The following is a 19,645-nucleotide window of genomic DNA, read 5'->3' on the forward strand; positions in this document are numbered from 1 at the left end:
GTCATGTTAATACAATACAATAAATACAATATAATACAATTAATACAGAATATATTATATATAATTCTTAACCAGTAATTCAGCCTCAATTTCAATGAACTTTCTATGGAGAAATTTACACCTAACAACTCACTAAGGGAAAATGCTACCATATCTATTCTCTCTCTATGTGTGCGTGTATACACCATGTAGACGACATACGTATATATATTTCTAGATACAGTCACTCCTAACAAAATAACTAACAATAAAAAAATCTTGCCAAAAGTTAGAAAACAAATAGCTACAATCTTTCAAACTTGGGGTGGGGGGCACGGTCCATGTGGATTGAGTTATCAGAAAGGAAACGTAGGTATTAAGCTGGATTTTGAATGAGACTGTGGAGAATATCTTTCATGCTGGAGAATAGTAGATGATGAGGTTAGAAAACAAAAAACAAAAAAAAACTAGGTTAGGGGAAGCTCCACGCCAGCAGAAGGAGATATTTGTTTGTTTGTTTAACATCTTTATTGGCGCATAATTGCTTTACAGTGTTGTGTTAGTGTCTGCTTTATAACAAAGTGAATCAGCTATATGCATACGTATATCCCCATATCCCCTCCCTCTTGCGTCTCCCTCCCACCCTCCTTATCCCACCCCTCTAGGTGGTCGCAAAGCACGGAACTGATCTCCCTGTGCCATGCAGCCAACAGAAGGAGTTTTAACCTAATCTTCTGGGCAAACAGGAACTGGAGGTCTTGAGCAAGAAAACAGCACAGAGTCTTTGCAAACCCTTATCTGGCCAAAGTGTGGGCTGAGCGTTGGAGGAGGAGAGTGGAGTTAGAGAACCCAGTTAGAAGACCATCTCCACAATCCAAGGCATCTCAGGAGAGAACTTTCCGATCTCCATTTATCTCGGGCTCCCCGATTACAACTTACAGGGATATAGTGGAAACAACAGATACTGTTTTTAGTTCTTTGATGTTGCTCTGTTCCTGGATTCAAATTCGGCTCAGCACCTGCGCCACTTTCCTTTATAGCCCAAATCTCCTGCCCCGAGACACTACTGTTTCCAGGTGAAATTGAGGTTACTTCCTTTAGTGCCTGGAACACTTCCACCTTTCCCCCAACAGAACCTCCAGGGAAATAAGTTCTGTTTCATCAGACTTGTCACTTGGGCACTGAATTTAAATCATAGCATTTCAAAAATAGGCCACAACCATAAAGAGAAAAGCAAAGCAAAACAGCACAGACATAGTTTGCCAAATGCCATATTTGTATTGGGATCTGCTGCCAACTCCCCATATCTTTTTTCACTCCGTCTAGTTTGAAATGGCTTGAGACCAAATCTCAACTTTAGCTAAGTTAATTAAACAGTGTTCAGGAGTTAACCTTTAAAAAAAGTTAATTTAAGCAAGAGCACACTGGATCCAATAGGTTAGTGTGTGAAGCATATTTAAATCAATGTAATTTTAGTGAAACAAAAAGAACAATATACTTCTACAACAGTTTCTTGTTTTGAGAAATTTTTATAGAGGTTTTATTTCCTACCTTAGTTTTTTATTTACATTCTTTGTGTAACTGTATCTTAGAGCATACTGAATTAATGTGGTTTCAAATACAAATGGGGTGAATTAATAATGTTAATCAATAAAAGCCATTTTAGTGATTTTTGTGGGGAAAAAATATATATATGGCCAGAAGATGGTTTTCAGGGTGATAAGTATATTCAGTGTAATTTCTTTGTTCAGATATAGAAAGCGGTTCTCAGTTTTAGGATGCATTGTACAAACACAACTTTTTAAAAATATCTGGTATGTACATCCCTTATCATAATAAGGACAATGGTAAAATAGTATTCCTAAAGAAAAAACATGACAGAAAGTTAATTACAGTAATATTCTCTTGCGATCTAGAGTAATAATAACTTTTGAGAATTACTGGAAATTGGAAGCTAAATAAAGCAATTCAAGCAGCCTTTAAAAACAAAATCGATGTGTAGAAATAAAAGGCATTCATCAGGAAGGTGGCAATTTCTTGTTATATCTGAGGGGGATGGAATGACCACACATGAGATATATGAATTAACTCAATCACATAAAGTTATTCATGATTCAGGCAAACTCCAAATCGGGTTTGTCTAATTTGTTAGAACCTGGATTCTCTCAAAAGCCACCTTTTGCCCAATCAAGTCTTTCCAAAGCCCATGAGATTTTCCCTTTAAACCTCTCCTTCCTTTCTGTAATCCTTTTTCTTTGAATTCCATATGCATTTCTTGGAAAGGGAGATAGCAGTTAAACTCTCACCACTTCTCCACAGGGAGCCAGGTGAGGGATTATGGAGATGTGCAAAACGGACTCACCTTCCTGGCCTCAGCTGCTCAAACCACTCTCAAATCTAAGGCAGTGGGTTGACCAGGACCTCCATTAGTCTCTGCCTGAGATGCCTGAAGGGTCCCCTGCTGCCCACAAAACCAGGGAAGTTACAAGGAATGCAAATCTATAAGGGACCATGTCAGGGTAGTCTTCTTGGAAGCATCCTTCCAATTTCCCCATCCAGTGTCACGGCAAGGGCACTCTGTGACAGATATCAAAGGGAAATGATAAGACAGCAGGAAGAAAGCAGTCCAAGAGACTGAAAAACATTAGATAATATAAAATGGGAACTTTTGCAAAAAAAGGAGAGTCACATCGTATTTCCTTGCAGGGACACCAACCCAGTTCATATTTCCTTTATTTCTCTGCACAGCACCCCGCCAACAAGAAATGAATGATATGGTTCTTAAAAATTAATCTGGTACATTTCAGATAACAACCACATTCAATTCAATGTCAACAAAGATTGATTAAATGTAGGAAATTTACTAAGGGTAAGAAATTCAGACACTGAGATGTTATAGCCAGTCTCCCCCTTGATGAAGTTACCAAGGTGCAAGAGGAAGTAGACAACCTGAGTGTAAGGTAAGTACCTTAGGAGAAGTACATGAAGAATAGAAAAAGGTCACACCTGGCTTCCTGAAAGATGTAGCCTTTGAAACGAATATTGAAGCCTAGAGAGGATTTAAACAGGTAGAGATGGATGAATGGGAAGGGAGTGCTCCCACCTCAGAAGAATGTGAACAGAAGACTGAACATGCACAGGAACAGTTTCATTTGGCCGGAGCCTGAGAGAAAGTGAGGTAAGCTGAGAAGTAGACAGGGATCCTATTGTAGAAGGCTTTGAATGTCAGGTTTAGAGATTTGGACTCTCCTCTCTAGAGCTGAGGAGCCATGCAAGTTTTTGAGCAAGGGAGTTACCTGAGAGCTGTGCTTTAGAACAATCATTCTGGAAATGGATTGTATGATGAACTGGAAGAAAAGACTAGAGTGGTTCAACAAGTTAGGAGACCACAACAACAGTCTGGGTGAGAGGTCCTGGGATGGAGTCCCTTAGTTATTAGGGACTAAAAGGTAAAAGAGCTACCTCCACCTTTAATGTAACAAGGGCAAGCCAGCTCAAGCATGGCCGTCTCCATTCAGAAAGGCTCTCACCAACTTCCTGGGTGACATGCAGGGCTCTCTGGAGCAGAGCTGCCCCAACCATCGGCGGAGGAGGACCGGAAGTTCTGCAGCATTTGCTTTCTTCAGTTTTCCACTTGTGCAAGCATCTCCAGTTGCCTACTCTGTTCTGTTCAGCTCTGGTATAGGAAGTTCCTAGGGCTCTGAAGTCAGTTGGCATCCTACATCTATACAACCAACCTGCTACTTCTCTCCCCACTCCACCACAGAAACCAGAGCGCCAGGCTTTTGGTTTTGGTACTACCTTCATAGTTTAGGTTTTGGTGAAAAGAGAACTTATCTTTATGTCATAAGCTCAAAAAGCAAAAAAACAACAACAAAAAAAAAACTTAAGTATAATGCTGTCTTTATTTCCTAATTCTAAAATTTAGTCAAAGAATAAAACTAATGTTTTTAATCATGCAAAGTTTGAAAAATAGAAGTATTACGGGAAAGGGACTTTCTAATACATAAAAACCTCTATGCATCTTCTCTTTGTCTTATATTTGCTAGTTTTTAATCTTATTAGTTTCCCTGTTGCAGGAATACAAAGACAGGGTAAAGAAAAAAATGTAATGGCCTTTTCTGTCACCAGCATTAACAGCCTAATGTGTACCTTCCACATCTTTCCCCAGGTCCTTGCTGATATATCAAAATATAGATACAGATATAGAAGACTACACTGTTATCTCCAAGGTGAGATTTTACTATTTCCCTTTCTTGGTATTTGCAAGAACAATAATATATTGAGGACATCCCCCAGGTCACTAGCTATAGGATTAACTCATTTCTTTTCATAGCTATGTGATGCTCCCCGATATGGATAGATCATAATATATTCAATTACTCCCCTGTGGCTGGGCATTCAGGTTGTTTCTAGTTGGTGGCACAGCAAACAGCCTCTATCAGTGTCCATTCTGGCCAGTGCATTTCACAGAAAAGTGCTACCAGTGTGGAAAGCATTTTCTGAGGACCTACTACAGGCTATTTTTATGAAATATGCAGAAGAAATGTGTGACATAGTCCCTCCCTCAGAGAATGCCAAATATAGCTGAGGAAGTAAGCCTAGCCCACACAGAACAATTAAACCGTGTAAGACGGGACTGAGCCACGTTCTACAGACTTCACACAAATGGATGCCAGGTTTTCCTCCAGCACAACGATAGCTCGGAGGTCCCTTTAGCCCTAACATTCTACGAAGCTTCTCTGATTCAGAAAAGGGGGAAACAGGAAAGGCTAAGAAATCAAGGCGGTATCTGCAGAGGAGGCAGTTCTTGACCAAGGCCTGAGAACATTTTAGATGGACGGAGAAAAAGCAATTGTATTGCAGAGACAAATGAGCCAGGGTACAGCACTGACTTGAGCCACGTATATGCTCAGGAGAGTGACAGTAAGCAGGCCCTTCCCTAGGTCACTGCATTTCCAAACATGCCCTCTCGTATTCCTCTACGCCCACCCAGCCTCTGCTTAAAGACATAAAAAAATGCCAAGTTTAGCTGCCACAGAGCACGCTACACTAACATTGATTTAAATGTACTACTTCCTGCCAGCGTAAGCTTGAAAATACTCCCCAGGTCTCTTCTCTCCCCATCCTCTACACACCCCTCCCCAGCCCTGCACATGCACGCACGCACACACACACACACACACACACACACACCACGTTGTTCTGTGCCCTGTAAACAACAACAGTTGTTTAAACTGTTCCTGTCCATCGGGGAAAGAACATGAGTAACACGGAAGAAAGTAATAATGAAGTTGAAGTGACTGTAGTGTAACCAAAAAGCTGAGCTCTTTTGAGAATCAAAAACTCTATTAAAAATGCTGTTATTGATAAACTGACCACTACACTGTTAGTCTTTGACTCTATGCTACAATGCTATGTTTGCAACTTACCAAGTCCATCTAAATATAAAATACATCTAATACCATGTTTTAAATTTTATCATATTGGTAACTAAGATTTGAGCGTTCCATGTGTACGCCAGATAGGTATTATGCCTTGATACTGAATATAAGTGGCTCTGTGACACAATTTTGCAAATGAATTCAGCATATGTAAATTAATGTCCCTTTCATCTCAAAGTCTTGAGATTTAAAAGTTACAAGCAGTTTTTAACGGAGGTGGAGCCACAGGGAAATCTACGATTTTCTTTGTTTTCACTACCCTTCCCGGTCTACAATTAGCTTTGAACATATTTTTTTAAACTTTAGGAAAACAAGATTCACTCCCAGGATGTTAACTTGAATGCCAAGTTCAAAGACATAATCTTGACAGCCATAGCACAGAAAATAAGGGTTTTTAATAAGGAGAGGGAATTAATGAGTTTAAGTAATACCTAATTTGCTGTGTGTTTCTATTTAGCAGTAGGAAAAAAATAAAAATAAAAAAAAAATAAAAGCCCTTGACCTCCACTGTACCAGCCCATCCACAAAGGCAAATGAGTGAGGTCTGAGCCTGGGTACCTGCGAGGCAGCCAGTGTCCTGATGCCTCCTATGGCCCGACTGATGATAACTGAGGTGGTGTCTTTCTTGGTGGCTCCACACTCCCTTCTCCTCACCAACACTCTCCCTGACATTGGCACTAAATGGTATGGAGACCTCATGAGTGTCTTTGGAGATGAAATCTAGATTTGGGAATCTGCCCTGCACATCGAACGTCAAAACTTTTCGCGACCGTTACCCAGTTACCACATTACGCTCCAGTGGTTTAAAAGGCACCATGTGATCACAGTTCTTTAGAGATCACAGTCCCGTTGTCCCAGCTGAGGAGGACTTTTGGCTGCCCTTCCTCCTCCCAGGGATAGAACTGGGCTTGGCCAAAGGCAGTAAAACCAGGGTTTTGTGTGATGGACACGGCCTGCCCAGACGTGTTGAAACCTGTTCCCTCTTTTAGAGAGGGAACATTTGGCATGTGCGACTACGTTTGACTTCTTGGATCATGACCAATGAAAAATGTCGAAACGAGGTCACTGAGGGAAGTAGAAAAATTATCTGAGAAGCCAGAGGCCTGGTTTTGCTTTGGCCCTGGCAAGTAGGTGTTATAAAACTAGGGCAAGTCATAAGGCTAACAGAAACCTCTGTTTCCTCACCAGAAAAAAATGGCTTCAAAACAATCAAGTCCCAAAGAACAAGAAGGGGAAGACCAGATTTTATGAGGAAAAAAATCCACCGAGGGGTCCAGGTGATGGTAAGCTCACTTTGCCAACGGACCATGCTGCTCACAGCTGGGAAAGTAGCAGGACCAGTCTGCTTGGAACTGGTCAGGGTATTGGGACAGTCAATAGTGTGGAGTTCTCAAGTGCTTCTTCTTCTTCTTTTCTTTTTTTCTTTAAAGACCTACATCATGAGTGCAGAAGAAATTTGGCTAATGAGTGATAGCTGGGTTGCATATCAGAATCTCCTGGGAAAGTGGGTCACATCCCTATGAGCCTGATGTAGTAAGTCAGAAATGGAAATCCTAGCAAAGGCACTTGAAAAGGCTTTCCAGGCAACTTATATGTGCTCCTCAAACATGCAGTACTGAATCTGATCCTTCATATCAATACCTTAGAAATAGCACACCTTTGACCCCATAATCGCACTTCAAGGAAGCCATCCTACAAAAATAACTAGATATGCACACAATTTTTATATAGAGATATTAATAACACCAATATTCGTGATAGCAAAAATTAGAAAGGAACCAGTGTAAAAGCTAGGGAAATTATTAAATAAGTTACAAAACATAAGGCCAAAAACGATATACAAATGGGTGCCAGGCACACAAAAATATGCTCAACATCGTTAGACATCAGAGAAATACAAAACAAAACCACAGTGAGATACCACTTCAAACACACTAGGATGGCTAAAACAAAATAAAACAAAAAGTAAGCGTTTGTGAGAATGTGGAGAAATTGGAACATGGCTGATGGGAGTATGAAATGGTGCAACCACTGTGGAAAATAATCTGGAGGCTCCTCAATAAGGTAAACGCAGAACTCCTATATGACCTGGAAATTCCATTCCGGGATGTATTCTCCAAAGAATTGAATATGGGCATTCAAATAAAAACATGTACACAAATGTTCATAGCAGCACTATTCCAATAGCCAAAAGGTGGAAACAATCCAAGTGTCCATCAACTGATGAACAGATAGGCAAAATGCAGTATAGCCATAAAATGGAATATTATTCAACCATAAAAGGAAACGACAGACAGTGATAGATAGTACAACATGGACAAACCCTGAAAATATTACGCTAAGTGAAAGAAGCCACAAAGGTCACAAAAAGGTCACACATTGTATGATTCCATTTATATGAAATATCTGGATTAAGCAAATACATACAGACAGTAAGCAGATGAGTGGTTGGCAGGGACTGGGAGGAGGAGGGAATGAAAGTAACTGCTTAATGGAGACTGGGCTTCCTTTTGGAAATGTTCTGGAACTGGGTTGTGGGGTTAGCTGCACAACACTGCAAATGCCACTGAACTGTACACTTTAAAAAGGTTGTTCCCTGGTGGCCTAGGGGTTAGGATTCGGCCCTTACCTGCCGTGGCCCAGGTTCAATCCCTGGTCGGGGAGCTAAGATCCCATAAGCCACATGGCACAGCCAAAAAAATAAAAATAAATTAAATTAAATGGTTAAAATGGTAAATTTTATTCATGTTATATGTATTTTACCACCATCAGAAACAGGCACAATACATAAAACAGCATCTTTTGGTTATTAAAATTGATCTTTTGAGGGAATTTAATGAGAGGCAGAAAATATGGAAAAAGCAGTCTATGAAACTACTTCTAGTGTGATCCCAGCTTCACAATATATAAACATGCACAGAAGAACAAGCACTGGAAGGAAATGTATAAAACTGTCACACAGGGTATGGACAGATACATTTTCTGTCTTACATTTTTCCATAACTTCCCCAATTTCCTATTGTTTTTATTATTAAATATCATTAAATTATTGTTAAATATTATTCTTATAATCATAAAAATAAAGAACTTTAAAAAAAAATGAGACCACTTGACACTCTGGAGCACAGATAGGAAAAGGTAACAGGGTAATGAAAGGTCTGAAAAACCCATGATGTAATGATTTAATTAGCGGGGGTGAGACAAAACTATGGAGTGTTTGAGAGTGCAACAATCTGGAGAACTTACATCCCATCCAAAGCTGGAATTGCGGCTCCAGATCTTTTGAGTTTTCAAGAGATGCTAGAGCTCCAGACTTTTCAGCAAATGCCCTGATTTTTAAACATTGGAAACTTATTCAGTATTTTTCAAACACCCCAGGCCAAACAAAACACATCTGTGGACCGGATGTAGCCCACAGGCGCCAGTCAGCAAACTCCAGTTTATAGGAACAGGAATGTTTAGCCTGGAAAAGAAAAACCTTTGAAGGGACATGGTAGTAACTTCAAATATCTGAAGAATGGCTATGGGAAGACGTGTGAACTTAATCCATTTGTCTCTAGGAGGCAGATCCAGAACTAAGGGCTGGGTGTCATTTGGAAACAGAATTAGGCCCAGTAGATAAGTGAGGGTTTCTAGCATTCAAGGAGCTGACCAACAGCAAACAGAACTCCAAAATGCAGTGAGCTGCCCATCCCCAAGGTGTTCCAGCAAGGGCTATGTAAGCGGGATTCCTGTTATTGGTCACAAGTTGGACTAGGTCAAAGGTTCCCAATCATGGCTAGTATCTGCAATCTGAAAAAAATACAGATTCCTGGACCCCATCCCAGAACCATGGGGTGAGGCCCAGGAGTGTGTATTTTTTAAAAGTGTCTTAGCCTTCTGGCAGATGGTTTAGAACCACCACCGTGAACCTGACTCTGATGCGGGAATTCTATGACTCTAATCCATGGCTTGACCTAGCTGGCAAGGAAGGGGGGGGAGGGTGGGAAGGAAGGAAGAACAACTTACTGGAGCTCCTTACAGGACAGGCTCTGTGCTAAATGCTTTCTTGTGTCATCTCATGGAATTTTCACAACAATTGCTGGAGGTCAGAAGCGATGTCCTCCATCCCATTTCCCAGAGAGAGAAACTAAGACGGGGAATTTGAGTATGATCCAAGTTAACTGCTAGTTACTGAGAAGATCTTTCCGGCTCTGATTCACATACCAGTTGAACTCCACCACAGTGCCCTCTTCCACCAGCTCAACAAACAACTCTCAGTTGACCCTGAGAAGCCAGGCAGGGCAATGGCTGAGGGGATTCAGCAATGATTAAGACACAGTCCCCAGCCTCAGGAAGCTTTGGAATCTAGCAAGGCAGAAAAGTAAGCAATTACATCCCAGTGAGAACTAGGGGGTCACACGAGAGGGGCACCCAATGCAGCCTTGAGTTATCAGGGAAGGCTTCCAGGAGGAGGTAACATCAAACCCAGAGTCCTAAAGTGACGAGACAAAAGGGATTCCAGGTTGAGGGTGCAACATCTACAGAGGCCCAGAGGCCAGCGGGAGCCTAGCACATGTGGGGAAATGCGAGCAGTTCAGGGTGGCTAGAGAAAAGGATGCAAGGAAAGGAGTGGCAAGACATGGGGCTGGCCAAGTGGGCAGGGTAGAGCCCCAAGCACTTGTGTGCCACGTTAAGACTTCATCATTTGTCCTCAGGGAAACAGAAAGGGTTGAGGCTTAACACAAAGGAGTGATATATTCAGAATCACATCTTAACAAAGATCCGACTGGCTGTGGTGTGGAAACAGATTGGCAGGGCAGGACTGACTTAGGGGCAGGGGGTACCACACGGAAGACTGGGGCAATAATTTCAGCTAAGAGGGGATGGTCATCCTTACAAAGATGGTGGCAGGGCAGATGCTGAGAAGCAGAGAGATGACTGTGTCCCTTCCTTCCTCCTGCCCCCTTCCTTCCTTCTTTCTGCAAACAACATTACAGAGCCCTGGCTATGTACTGGCCAGTCTGCCAGAGCTAGATGTACAAGGATGGGCAAAAACAAACACAGTCTTGCTGTCGTGGAGTTCACCCTCTGCCGGGCAAAAGATGCTTGTGGAAGTATTTTCAAAAGTATTAAATAATATACAAAAAGTAGACTGGTTGAGTATGTTATCAATAATAATAGAATAGTTAAAGGACATTAGGGGGCTGCCTTCTCCCTCCTCCATCATCAATTCTGAAAGAGTCATTAAGTATAAGAGCCCCTAAGTATATAAGTATATAAGAGCCCATTAAGTATAAGATAACCCTAAACAGCTATACCCTCAGTAAGCCAGTACTCTTCAGCATTATGTTTCTAATATTCATACGTGAGAATGTAAAGCAGACTGCCTACTCTCGGTGTATTTCATTCATGCGAAGTAAGAAGAATTTACCTCCATTTTAATACATCGTTCCTTGAACAGAAATGATCGACCAGGAAAAAAATGGGAATGGCATATTAAATTAATAAATCAGAAGCATTATTAACAATTTACTAAATGTGGCCTCATACTAAATTAAATGAAAACCCTTCTTGTTGTATTCGGGATACATGCTAGGTGGTCTGAGAACAAGTTTGGAGTTATCCAGAAACAGACCACGGAACAAGCCACCAGAGAATCACGGCTTGTGTGTATGTGTGTGTACGGGGTGTCTGAAGGGTCTCCCCGCTCAGGGCCTTTCAGGTCTGGAGGGGACTCCCGGGGCTCTGACCCATGATCTCCAGAAGTCTGCTCAGTCCCAGGTCACGGGTGAGGTCAGGACGTTCCTACCAGAGAGCCCTTGTGGTTTAAGTCACAGCCACGACATCCTTTTCATTCCTTTACTTGATTCCAGTATAAGAATGACCCTCGGTTAAACAGCTGTGCTTGTGGATGGCACATTAAGCCGCTTCTCTTTTAGAGGTGATTTTAATTTCTTTGTGGCTCCTAGGATGTCTCCTCTGATCTTTTAGCATTCTAGCAAGAAAAGAAGTATGTTATCAAATGAATGTGTTCCCTCCCCTCTCCCTTTTTAAATACCAGCTCAGGTAATTCGCACCTAGGTCAGGTCACTGAGAAAGCCCTCTTGTAGTTTCTTCTTTTGCCATGATGATCTTTCATGCCTGTCATACACCTTTCCTTGGTCCACCAGCAAAGGAGCTCATATACTACTGGTTGGTAGTACTGAGTCAAAATCTGCTTTCCCAGAAATGTTACAGAGAGAAAGAACTCGTGTCCCATATGGTGGAATAATCCTAACCTTTGCATTTGGCAAATTAGAGGAAAACAGAAATGAGGATGAGGTATACATTCCCTGGGTACTTATGAGCCTGCCTCCAAGCAGAATCAGCTTATAAAAAATACATCAGACTCCTAAAAGTAAGATTTTAAAGTCCCCCTCCCCCTTTTATGCACTATACAGCAAGGAAAGAGGAAGAGGAGATGCCAAATGGTGATGGGAGTTTTGTTGCTATTATTGGATTATCGTTTTACAGTAGTCTTGGAGAGTATTGATAAACTTTAAAAAAATTGCTTTCTTCAAACTTTCTAAATATATATTTTACTCTGGAGGATGTTCAAAGAGATGCTCAAGATTTGTTAAGTATTTTAGAGATTTTCTCAGTAACTCCACAGAAGAGCCTCAAAACCAAGGTATGACCTAAACCTGCCTGCAGTTACCCTAGTGGAGAACACTTGGTACCAGTAACCACCCACAGACACGCCAATGGTGCAGAAAAAAATGGAGGTCAGAGAGAGCTGGCCAGTTTCTCCTAAATTCACGGAAAAACTTATCCGAGTATCTACCCCACCTCTCCTCCCACCCTGGGGAAGAATAGAGGATAAACAACACTTGGGGGAAGAGCTGTTAGCCCTCCAACTTTCAACATCCAAAGACTAGTTCAGTTTCCCAGTGGGAGAGGTGAGTGGGCAAAGCTAAGCCATGCCACACACTGGGTGCCTATTTTTCAAGAATGGCTTTCATTTTAATGTTTTCAAATGGGTTCTAATGGTAACCTTGGAGAAGAATAACCTGAAACCCCATGTAAGTGACCCATTTTCTCCAGGCTGTTTTTCTGCTTCTCTCAGAACATAGTGTGATTCATCCATTAGGCTACCTGGAAAATAGGCATTTAGAACAAAGGCAAAGTGGATACAACAGCCAATGCTATTAGAGGCAGCTCTTTGGTTTGCTTTGTGCTGTTCAAGTGATTCATGAATGCAATTCATTTCCTTGCCTACGGTTCACATGCTCACGGCTCTTTAGAGATGAAAAGGCAACATGTTCTGAGTAGTTTCTCTGAATGAACCAAATCCTGATGCTGTTTATGGACCCCAGGATCCAAAAACCCTGACTTTATAAGAACTCTTAATTATTCGTATGAATGGACCTCAAGAATAGGATAATTATGAAATCTACAGAAAATAAGTTTTAGTTGGCATCGTGCTTCAGCCAGGCTACATCATTTACCAGAGTAAACCTGGCTTGCAAGTACATTCTTTGATACCCCGACTGCCCTCAACTGGGAGAGCAAATGAAGAGAGAAATGGTGAAATGACTAATGTCTAGAGACCTGGAGAAAGGCATGACAAATAATGTAGTCAGCACTGCACTTCCCTTCCTGTGCCTCTAGCAGACATCACTAATCAAGCATGACATGCTTTTCGATCTCAAACAGACACAACCTCAGAAGCTTTCTCAAAACTCAAGTACCCCAGGCAATGATTAACAATCAAGAACAGTTGGCCTATTTGTCACTCTGGTTTAAGAGAAAGCTAGACAATCCATTGGTGATAGACAAAGACAAAAAGTTGACCAGTCTTTTATTGAACTATTTATTTTATTTTCCTCTAAGAAGTGGAATAGTTTATAGAAATCACCATGAAAAGCTAGAAAGGGCTTCCCTGGTGGCGCAGTGGTTGAGAGTCCGCCTGCTGATGCAGGGTACACGGGTTCGTGCCCTGGTCCGGGAGGATCCCGCATGCCGCGGAGTGGCTGGGCCCATGGGCCATGGCCGCTGAGCCTGCCTGCGCGTCTGGAGCCTGTGCTCCGCAACGGGAGAGGCCACAGCAGTGAAAGGCCCGTGTACCACAAAAAAAAAAAAAAAAAAGCTAGAAAGAGTTAAATGCTAAAACTGTTGCTTCTGTCTGTCAGATGAATAGATAAGCAAGCTGCCTCAGCACACAGCCCAAGAGGAGGACTAAGAATCAGGAGAACAAATTATCAGGGCAAGAGTTTTAGTCCAAGAGGGAGTGAAAACAGGGCTGCAGCTACAAGGTGAGGATTGCAGGGGAGAGAGGGCACGTTGGGGCCTCACTTGGGGGAACATGGGTAAAGCAAGAAACTGCTCAGAAACCATGGGAACCCACGCCTACTACCTGAAAGACTTCTCTTAGTAACAGAAATTCCCTTGAGTTAAAGTTTCCCCTTTAGGCTGAAATCACCTACTGAGCGAGTTAGATTATCATTTAGTCACATCTTATGGAGAATTATTTAGTTGTTTTTTTTTTCCCCTTGACTCCGAAATAGAGATCAGCAGTAAAGGGAGGATAAGTGTTTTCAAGAGAGACCAGGAAAGAAAACAAATGTGATTTGGAGCCTCCTGAGAAGGGCTGCCCTGTATCCAATACTGGTCTTGGGGACTGTAGAGCATCCGAGAGGGGCACTTTTCAGTTGGCTACTACATGCCAAGCCCTTTGCGTACATCATCTTGCTTCCTCCTCATTACTAACAGTGAGTTATTATTAACATCATCCTTTTACAGATGAGGCAAAGGAGGCTCAGAAATTTAAGTAACCTGACCAATGATACAAGGGTAGCAAGGGACTAAGGCTGGATCCAGATCCTGATCTGTGCAGTTCCAACACTGGCGCCCTTCCCACTACACTGAGCTGCGTCCTTTGGAATGGCATCAAAGACACACTTGGCACACTCAGAAATTTTCCTTAAGGCTGATGCCTGTCTTACTGCATCGCCTTCTTCCAGAGATTAAGAAGGAAGGAAATTCTCCTCTTATAAGATAGGTCTTAAAAGAGAAGGATTACCCACCTGTTGGAACATCTTGTCTTGGAGAGATTAGGGTGCCAGGGCTATGCGGACTGGAATGGCATGTGTCAGCTTCCTTCGGCTCAAATATCATTCCTCCCGCATGGAGAGATGCAATTTCAAAGGAGGTCAGAAACAGAAGCTGAGCATGGCCTCGGCTCCACGTAGAGAAGAATGAAAGGGTCGAGGGACAAATGTCTTCTCGCAGCCTCTGATGCAGCAGAAAGCAACCAGGGTGGAATCTGCTCTGGTCTGTGTTGTAGCCTATGAGCTAATCCTGTCCTGCTCCATCAGTGGGTTCACCTAGGGACTATAGACACCCCGTCACATTCAGGAGGCGCCACTGCATGCCTGGATGCCAACAGAGGGTGTCGGGCCAGGGGGACGCTGGCCCCTTCTCTAAAGGAGGCATATGCCTCCCATTCTGATGCCACGAAGCTGGCCACAGCCTCTCTCCACCCCTCTTCACACTCCTCATTCCGGCACTGTTCACCCCCAGGATTCTGACGGGCTACAGGATCTGCCCTTCGAGCAGGTCCAAGGAAACCCAGGATTAATGTCCGCAGCACTTGTGGACCGGGCAGGCAGGCACGAGGGGTGACACGAGGAAGCAGAGCACCTCCGGCGCGAATGATAACACAGGGGGCAGCTGGGGGCAGCAGGGAGCAGGGAGGGAGGGCAACCAACACGCAGTGCGTGCGCTTCTTACATCTCAAACAACTGCACCAAGGAGCCAGGGTTCAGCCAGGTCTGTTTCAACTCTTCCTCCAAAGTCCTTGCAACAGAACACAAGAGTGAATGTATCCCTCTGGGTGTCTGCCTCAAAAATAATTTAACTTAAACTTCGTGTAAATTTTGTAGTCTATGCCTTAAGATATCCAAGCTTGTTTCAATGTAAAAATAATGTTTTTAGGTGACTGACAGAAAAAATTAACTGCCTGGGAAGATAAATCATGTTAATCCTGTGGATTATGTGGACCCTGGCACACCTTGAGGCATCCATCCTTGCATTCATCTTGAGGGACACAAGAATCTTGGACCAAGTCAGGGCCACACGGTCCTGCTGCCCCACCCCACCAAGAGATTCTCCTTCTTTACCAACTTTGGAGGGTCCAGGTGTTCATTTAGAAAGACTGGAGGTTGTAAACCATAACTCAGATAAGAAGAATAGTGAGAGACGGCAAGCAGGAGACAACACGGCACAAGGAAGCCCCAAGAAAGGTGAACAGCAAGACAGCCAAAGGAACATACATAATGGGAACCCAGTCACTTTGCCCTCTTCTCCAGGTTTGCAACCATCACTCTAATGATGAAGGATCAGTAATCACAAGTCAACTCTCATGGACAGGAATGTGCTTCGTTGAGTCTGCTTCTCTCTCACACACACACGTACACACATGCACACACACACACACACAATCTACCACCACCACTTTGGGAGAAGCAGAGGAGATATGACAGGCATGCAGATCCTGAAACTGAGGGGCTGGAGTGAGGAGTTGCTGGTGCCAGTGGACAGAGAAGATGCCAGAGATCAGGCAGTACTTGAGCTGAGTTTGAAACCAGGTAGGTGGTGATGCAGTGAGAGCACACTGGCATCATACAGGAAGGTCAACTGGCCTCTGAGGTTGGTTGTTATGTCAGTAGCCGTGTGAGCTTAGGTAATGGATAGCTCTCAAAGAAACCATGTTCATCATACAGTCCCAAATAAGCATTTTCTGCACCAAATATTTAAGTCCTTATAGGCGTAATGATTATCTAGTCAGTCCACCATTGCCTAGGCAGAGGCACATTCTCAAGGACCTACCAAGACCATAAGTTCCCGAAGAGCAGGGATGGTCACCACTGTGTCCCTAAATCCTAGCGCGTAGTAGGCTCTCAATAAATCTCTGCTCACTGAATGCAGGGAAAGGAAAGTTATAGTATTATTATAGGTTAGTTTCAAAGTAACACATTCCTTCATCCTTTCTCTTCTACTCTGCTTTCATAGTGTGTACTGAACAATAAGGTCACTGGAAGGTCTCACAGAACTTCTCCACGGGTAAAAATTCTGCATCATGGCAACTGCTGTGGTGTCACGTCACACATGCTTTCTCTCAAAAGAATTCAATAACACCTACCATGAGGGAGGGAGACAGACAGACACACACACGCACCAGCCAACCCACTCAATGACCTCACGCCCCAGGGGAAGGAAGAGAAGGCAACATCATTCCTCAGCTCTCTCAAGCAGTCTCAGCCCAGTGAGCTCCTCCCAGTGTGGACATCTCAGACCTGAGTGGGATCCTGGTGGGAAATATATTTTTCACACAAGTCGGCCCTTACACTCAAGCCAACTGCTTGTCTGGTGCTCAAAGAAACAGCAGTGAATTCCAACTCTGCAGGCAAAACTGGCTGTGTTGGCCTCCAAGGTGGGGCCTTCCAAAGAGACTCTCAAGGGTAATTTTGACTTTACATGACTTCTGCCTCCTATACACACTCACAAATCTGGCCACTTGGTAAGCCCTGTCTGATACATCACCCACAACAAGAGTAGGCTGAATAAGTAGTACCTTCCAAAGGAGAGGACTGGACATCTGCTTCCACAAGTGGTCTATAAAAGAAGGGCTGATAATGCAGACAATACTATTTTGGGCATGGGTTAGGATTCAGTACATTTTCTTCCAACCAGTTTTCTGGTTTTTCTAAGATGAAACAAAATAATATCTGCATGGTGACTATTCCACAGCAAGCCTATTTGGAATTTTTCTGCATTTCTTCTAATTGATTCCAGCACATGTTATTTTAAGACTCCTATTAAATATACTAAACACATTTAACCTTAGCTAAAATAAATCTGGCTAATTAAATGATATAAAGAACAGCTCATTAGCAGAGCACTGGTAAATATTTCTCTACTCCAGCTAAGCAAGGCTTATTATACACTTGAACACTACGCAATCTTATGATGCCACAATTATCAGCCTTATATGCTAAGCCTCAGCATAAAAATCTGTTATTGAGCAAATAATGGAATTGGGCCCGTACATTGCTAAGCTTTTGGCGACTGGTTCATATGATCTTTTAATGGCCAATTTAAATCAACTGTAAGTTTTCATAAACAAGACAATTCCAACACTTCTAATGATCTGTTTTAACAGACTTTTTGAGTAAACAAACTTAGGACACTTGCATTCCTTGTTAGAAAGATACATATCTCAACCACAGCCACTTTAAGAGATTAAATGTTTGTATCTTTGGGAGTACAGGATCTTTCCTAAAGCATATTTTAGGTTTTTTTTAATGCTATGAAACTGTTAGGATCACATTAAAGCAATCCATATCACTTTAGGGGACAAAGAATCATAGAATAAGATGGAGGTTGCAGCTGAAGGGTACACTTGAATGAGCTGCACATATCTTCACATCCTTTATTCCTGTAATTCTTGTGGGAAATTTCCCTAAGGAAACAATCAGGGATAAGCACAAAGATTTATGTTCGACATGTTGATTGGGGTGTTGTTTATTATAGAAAATAATTGGAATCTTCTTAATAATCTTAGGGATATAATGAAATAAAATATGGCACACATCCAAATAGCAGAATACTATGCAGCTATCAAAAATTATATTTCAAGGAATTTTTAAAGACTTAGAAATATTTGTTATATAAGATTGAGTGAGAAAAAAAGGTAAACAAAACCATATCCACGGCCTGGCACATGGCATACATGCAAAAAGCATTTTGTCACACTAAGTAACACATACAATGAGATAGCAAGCCTATATTTTAAAGTACATATACACATAAACAAGTATAAAGAAAACAGGAAAAGTATCAACAAGTCAATAGTATTTCTCTTAGTGATTAGGTTACAGATGAGTTATTTTTTCCTTTTTCTCATGTGTATATTCTAAATTTACAGTTAATATCCATCACTGATATACTTGAGAGAGAGAAAAGAAACATTATAAACCCTAAACATGAAAACAGATGTCTAAATGAAATTGCAATTTAAATGGAATTTTTGAAGAGTGACTAGAACACAGAAGCCTGGTGACATCAACAGCTACAGCAGAAGCAAAGCCTCAGACCAGAGATCAGGGCTGTTTCTCCCTAGATGGATGCTCCAAGTCAGGCCAAACCAGAATTCAGGGACTGGAAGAACCAACAGCTATATTTAAAAAGCAAGTTGATACGTCATCATTAGTTTTGCATCAGAACTTTCTATGTTGGGGTGATATATTAAATCTAAGCAAAACGTGATAGCTTATTTCACTCTGTTCACCAAAAAACACTAAGAAGTAAATAGCCAGCTCCAGTTTTTCAACTGAAGCTTTTTCTCGCTTTTGAGTGAGGAAAGGCCATTTTGTCTGGCATTGTCTGGACTACAGAAACCTCAGGTTTGGGCAGCACGAGGGTCTCTTGGTGCCGAGGTTAAACCAATACCTCAGTTTAACACTTGAAATGGGAAAGTGTGAGGCAGTGAATCCACAGTTTCCAATTTAACCCATCCCTAAAAAACACAGATTAGAGAACATCTCCCCAAATAATTATGATGGCCTCACATGGCTTCAATTAACAGAAAGAAACATGTCTATGTACTGTTAATGAGGAAGAAACATACTCTTGGTTGACCAAGTGTCTGAAAAAAATATCTGGTACTTTAAAAGATACATATTAAGCCCTGTTCCTAAGTAGCCATTTAATTAAAGTAAATGTCTCAACATAAATCCTACTGGCAAGGGGCATGCAGTTTCAGAAATCAACCTGCAATTAGATCTTTGGTCCTAATTATGTGAAAACAAACAGATCCTAAGAGCCAAGACATTTTTTTTTTGAACATCTTTATTGGAGTATAATTGCTTTACAATGGTGTGTTAGTTTCTGCTTTACAACAAAGTGAATCAGTTATACATATACATATATCCCCATATCTCTTCCCTCTTGCGTCTCCCTCCCTCCCACCCTCCCTATCCCACCCCTCTAGGTGGTCACAAACCACCTAGCTGATCTCCCTGTGCCATGCGGCTGCTTCCCACTAGCTATCCACCCTACGTTTGGTAGTGTATATATGTCCATGCCACTCTCTCACTTCGTCACAGCTTACCCTTCCCCCTCCCCATATCCTCGAGTCCATGCTCTAGTAGGTCTGTGTTTTATTCCCGTCCTACCCCCTAGGCTCTTCATGACTTTTT

At 42.2% G+C, this 19,645-nt stretch overlaps 1 protein-coding gene and 1 pseudogene across 3 annotated transcripts in view; one reads left to right on the top strand and one right to left on the bottom strand.

Annotated features, from left to right (window-relative positions):
- ANKRD44 (ankyrin repeat domain 44) overlaps nucleotides 1-19,645 on the bottom strand; it is a 317,462-nt gene that overhangs the window by 200,799 nt on the left and 97,018 nt on the right. The window lies entirely within an intron of this gene.
- The window catches only part of LOC102976906 (eukaryotic peptide chain release factor subunit 1-like), a 32,518-nt pseudogene continuing 28,803 nt past the window's right edge, over nucleotides 15,931-19,645 (top strand).

This window comes from Physeter macrocephalus, chromosome 2 (assembly GCF_002837175.3).
Source record: "Physeter macrocephalus isolate SW-GA chromosome 2, ASM283717v5, whole genome shotgun sequence".
NCBI lineage: Eukaryota > Metazoa > Chordata > Mammalia > Artiodactyla > Physeteridae > Physeter > Physeter macrocephalus.